Raw genomic sequence first — 6,000 nt, forward strand, 5'->3', positions numbered from 1 at the left:
AGGAAGTCTGCTTCTCCCTCTCCCCCTCCCTCTGCCCCACTTGTGCTCTCTCTCTCAAATAAATAAATAAAATCTTAAAAAAAAAAAAAAAAAGGAACTATAGACCAAGGGGAAGTACAATTAAGGGCATTTCTTGCACAAATAAGCCTAAGGGAGTGCTAACTAATTGATAAATATCAACTTAGAAATGACTTCTAGTGGAGTGAATCAGTATTCTGACTTGGCACAGTTCTGTAAAACACTTTCATTACTTGAGAGAAAATACAGTGGGCACATTTATCAAATGTGTGTATGTGCTATTACTGTTGCATAACAACTTTCCACAAATTTAGTGGCTTAAAACACACATTTATCATCTCACAGCTTCTGTGGGTCACGGGTACAATAGCTTAGCTTAGTTGGATCCTCTGCTTCAGGGCCTCTCACAAGGTTATAATCAAGATATCAACCAGGACTGAGTCTCATCTGAAGGCTCAAATGGGGAAGGGTTCTGCTTTCAAGTTCACAAAGTTGTTGGTCTAATTCAGTTCTTTGAGGGTTGTTGATCTAAGGGCCTAAGTTCCAACTAATTGTTGGCCAAACACTTCACTTAGTTCTTTGCCACATGGATTTCTGCAATATGTCTTCCTGTCAAAATGGAAGTCAGTACCTTATGTAACAAAATCACTAAAGTGATATTTCATCACCTCTCCTATATTCTACTGACCACAGATCTTGCCAATAGCCAAGGAGAAAGGATCACATGAGAGGGTAAATACCAAAAGGCAGGGATTATAGGAGACTATCTTAGGGTCTGCCACTGTGTTTTCACCCAATGTATCAAGTACTTTTCCAATTCAGATCATTTATAATAGCTTCCCTCTCTCTGGAATGTTCTTCCATCAGATAATCATATGACTGGCTCCTTCTCATCCTTCAAGTATCAGCTTAAACGTCATTACCTCAGAGATGTAACATTTATCAAATTCCAAAATACCATGTTTGTTTGTGCTGCCTGCTTTCCCCTAGTATACTGAAACATCCTTGAGGACAGGCAACCTATCTAACTCACCCCAATATCTTCAGTATCTAAAACAGTGCCTAGAATAGGTACTCAGTCTTTACTGAATAAATGTACTCAAATAGATGACAGACTTAAGATCTAATAAGACCTAAATACTTTAGAATAATGAGTTTTATTTAATAAGATAAAAGTTAATAGAAGTAAATATAAGTATACTGTCCTTGCATCTAAAATACCAACTGGACAAAGAGTAGGATGAAAAAGTAGCAACATTTTACTTTAGAAATCTAGAGCAGGGGCCCCTGGGTGGCTCAGTCGGTTGAGCGTCTGCCTTCGGCTCAGGTCATGATCCCAGTGTCCTGGGATCCAGCCCTGCATGGGGCTCCCTGCTCGGTGGGGAGCCTGCTTCTCCCTCTCCCACTTCCCTGCTTGTGCTCCCTCTCTCACTCTCTAACAAATAAAATCTTTTTAAAAAATCTAGAGCAGTGCTATCCAATAAAAATATAAGTCATAGATGTAATTTAAAATTTAAAAGTTTCCTCTCTCTCATGAATAAATAAATAAAATCTTTGGGACGCCTGGGTGGCTCAGTCGGTTAAAATTTAAAAGTTTCCAGTGGGGGTGGCTGTGTGGCTCAGTCAGTTAAGTGTCTGCCTTGGGCTCAGGTCATAATCCTGGAGTCCTGGGATCGAGTCCCACGTCGGGCTCCCTGCTCAGCGGGAGTCTGCTTCTTCCTCTGCCCTTCACCCTGCCCATGCTCTCTCTCTCTCTCTCTCTTTTTCTCTCAAATAAATAAAATCTTTCAAAAAAAACAAATAAAAGTTTCTAGTGACCACATTAAAAAAGCAAAAACAGATGAAATTTTAATAAATTTTACTTAACCTAAATATCCAAATTTTGTCCTTTCAATATGCAATCAATATAAAAAAATCACTGATATATTTTACATTTATAATTTTGTACTTTGAAATTCAGTGTGCATTTTACTCTTATAACAACATCTCAATTCAGAGTAGCCACATTTCAAGAGCTCAGTAGCTACGTGTGATATTATAAATGTCATTTTTATTTAGATATAATTTAGATATAACTAGATTTTGGAGGCTCTTGCATTTGGATTTTATCCTGCAAAAATGCAATAAATTTCTATAATCAAGCAAATTTCCAAGAAAATAAATGGTATGACATAATAACCATAATAGCTAGTCTTTAAGTGAATATGTACTATATGGCAGATACTGTTATAAATGCTTTATAACTAGTGTTAACTAATTTAATCCACTCACAATCCTATGAGACAAGTATTATTATTATCCCCATTTTACATGATAACATTGCAATAACACGTTGGCAGTGTGCAGGAAAGATTAAAGGGGGAAGAGATTGGCAAGGGCTAAGTTACTTTTATTTACTTACTTATATCCCACTTTGACCTAGATAGTATTTCAGGTGGCTTATAAGAGTACTAAAATAAGACAAAATAACATGAATTAAAAGTGGGACAAAAAGAAGAAAAACATCTCTGTTGAAATGATTTGATCCATGGATGTTAAAATCTGATTTTTTTAATGCTACTTCATTGAAAAAAAGATAATAACAGAAATCCAAAATAAAGTTTCCTACAATCTCATCAGCTAGTCAGAACATTCTTTTTATTGATGTTACTTTAAGTCCCCATACATATCCAATTTCTACCTGTTTGTAGTAATTCTATGGCTAGTATTTTATATTCTACATTTTTCTCAACATTATTCCATAATAATTTTATTCTCTTTTGTCTTATTTTCTTTCTCTCCATTCCTCTGGACTGTAACCAATGCTAAAAGCCTAATGTATTTCTCTACATCTTTCTTGTTAAAGAAATATCTAGGGGCGCCTGGGTGGCTCAGTTGGTTAAGCGACTGCCTTCGGCTCAGGTCATGATCCTGGAGTCCCGGGATCAAGTCCCGCATCAGGCTCCCTGCTCGGCGGGGAGTCTGCTTCTCCCTCTGACCCTCCCCCCTCTCATGTGCTCTTTCTCTCTCATTCTCTCTGTCTCAAATAAATAAATAAAATCTTTAAAAAAAAAAAAAAAGAAATATCTATGCTTGTTAAAATATATCCAAATAGGGACAAAGGACACAGCAGCTCTTTGGGTCGCTGGAAGCATGCACCAAAGAACAGGCAAATGAAAACTGAAACCACCCCTCAGGTGACAGCAACTTCCCTGACAAGACTTCCCACCAGCCCAGACCACCCAGATAATTTGAGCTAAACCCCTGAAGGACCTTGGAGTGACCCCTGGAATAACCTGCAATTATCTTTACCTTATTATAATACTAAAATCTGCCCAAGGAGGAGCCTCCACCTCATTTACATAACATACAAAGTATGTATAGGCAGGTCTTCTTAAGATGCACACAGGATTTTATGCCCGCCTCTACATACAATGACAAGGCTTCCCTATCTAAATATTCATCCTGGGGCGCCTGGTTGGCTCAGTCGGAAGAGCACGGAAGAGCATACAACTCATGAGTTTGAGCCCTGTGTTGGCTATAGAGATTACTAAAAAATAAGTAAGTAAATAAAAACTAACTAACTATTCATCCTATCTGTAAACAAAAAGCACCTGTTGGCCCTCTCTTGGAGTGAATTCACAGCTTTAGAAGCTATTTCCCATGATCTCCTTATTTGGTGCAAATAAAGTTCTTTGTGCAACAGAAACAAAACCATATCCAAATGCATACATACATAATAGGGGTTGTTATGTTTATGTTACGTTATAGCTGTAGGGTTTTAAAAATGGGATCACGTATTTCTGTACACATTTCTTTTCTCATCTAGTATTTCACAGAAATAGCTCTAACCCATTCTGATAGCTGTATAACATTCTACATAAGATCATTTCTCTAGGGGCACCTGGCTGGCTAAGTCAGTAGAGCATGTAACTCTTGGTCTTGGCATCTTGAGTTCAGGCCCCACATTGGGTGTTGAGCCTACTTAAAAAAAAAAAAAAAAAAAAAAATCATTTATCCAACACTTACTCTCAGAGACATGGGAGTTCTCCTCTAGTTTTGTTTTTCTTCCTTTTCTTTTTTCTTTTTTTTTTTTCTTCAGCAAACAATGCTGCAATAAATATCCCTAATCTCTGCACTTATAACCTCCTTCAGTGCTGATGACCTTGCTACTAAAGAATAAATTCCAGAGTGGAATTCTTTTAGTTCTCAAATATTTCAAGTTCTTTCTCACCCTAGAACCTTTGCACTTGCTCTTTTCTTTTCCTAAAGTGTTTCCTAAACACACACCAACCTGCAATTTCATATTTATTTATAATTATTTAATGTCTTTCTCATCACATGAGTCTAAGTTCCTTGAGAGCTCAATCCTATCCATCCTTTAGGTCTTACCTCAGCTTACATATACTTGTTTGTAGAAGTTTCCCATGAACTCCAATCCCAATTGATCCCTCCATCATATTTTTTCATAGGTCTTCAACTTTTCTTTCTAGAAATTATCACAATTTGTAATTATATATTTATTTGTGTGATTATTTAATGGTTTCCTCAACTAGGTCTGTAGGGAGCACATCTATTTTGTTCACCAGTGTAACCCTTACCCTCAGAAGAGTGTAGGGTGCCTGAAAAATGTAGTTGTTAAATATTGAAACATTGAAAGAATTTTTTTAATGTAGAAGGCATTCTTTTTTTTAGATTTGTTTGAGAGAGAGAGAAAGAGAGAGAGTGTGTGTATGCAAGCAGGAGCAGGGAGGAGGGGCAGAGGGAGAGGGAGAAGCAGACTCCCTGCTGAGCAAGGAGTCTGACGCGGGGCTTGATCCCAGGACTCCCGGATCATGACCTGAGCTGAAGGCAGACGCTTAACAACTGAGCCCCCCAGGTGCCCCTAGTGAAACATTTCATTTAGAAGTCTAGACCTTCTTTCTTCAGTTTGCTGTAATCTACATTCACTGAGTAGAACTTGTATTGACCATTGCGACCCAGTCTGTTCCAGGATTCTGGGTTATTCTTCCTATCCCAACTGACATCTGGATTGCACAATGCCAAGGGCAAGACATACAGTGCTGTTCCAGTACCTGCTGCCCCAATAAATATGAAAAGGGGGATTAAGCTTGGATGCTTCTTGGACTGAGGATCTGGCCTAACTTGGCTGTAGCAGAGCCCTCCAGCAGAGCAGAAGTAAAAGTCAAATATGCAAGGCCTGGAACTAAAGTAGTCCCTACCAGAAGGAGCAATTTTTTAAAGGATGGTCAGGGTAGATCTTAGGAAGTTGACATATGAGCAAAGACTTAAGGGTAGTGAAGGAGCCAGCCATATAAATATCTTAAAGAAAAGTTTTAGAGGGAGAAAGCCAGTACAAAGGCCCTGAGGCAAGAACATGCCTTGTATATACAAGGGATAGCAAAGAAGTCAACGAGACTGCAGACACACTGGTGTGATGATGTTAGAAGAAAAAGACTGAAATTTATTAGTTGCTTTAGCAGAACCATGCCACTTTTTTCCTCCTCACTCCAGCTCCTACATTAGGTCATTGTGCACACTCATTTTGATGTGGAGAACAAAGGCAAAAGAAATACAGAAACAATTAAACTTCCTTATGACTTTCAGCTCATTGACAAATACTTGGGACTGGCAGGGTGACCCTCCTCCAGAAACTCAACTGCCTCAATGTTAATGCTTTGCTAGGGGCCAAAGGCAACCTTAGCTTGACATTATCCTAACTTCCAGGATCCTGTAAGTCCACTTTAACAGATGAAAATCTCTTTGGAAACTTCCTTTATCTCCACCGCCCTAAGACATATGTTAGCAATCCTCCTCCAAACATACGGCCCACTGATATACATCTGAAGGGTCTTATGATTAAGGTTTTACTGGACAGTAATAAATGACCCCTCAAGGTTCTAGAACCTTGCTTCCAAATTCCTTAGAGACTTACACTATCCCTAACCCCTCCCAACTTGGAAGTATATAATCAGTCACTCCTCACAACTCCAGTGCAGCTCT

This window comes from Mirounga angustirostris, unplaced genomic scaffold (genome assembly GCF_029215605.1).
Source record: "Mirounga angustirostris isolate CCGP_5_RB_7025 unplaced genomic scaffold, mMirAng1.0.hap1 SCAF_14, whole genome shotgun sequence".
Taxonomy (NCBI): domain Eukaryota; kingdom Metazoa; phylum Chordata; class Mammalia; order Carnivora; family Phocidae; genus Mirounga; species Mirounga angustirostris.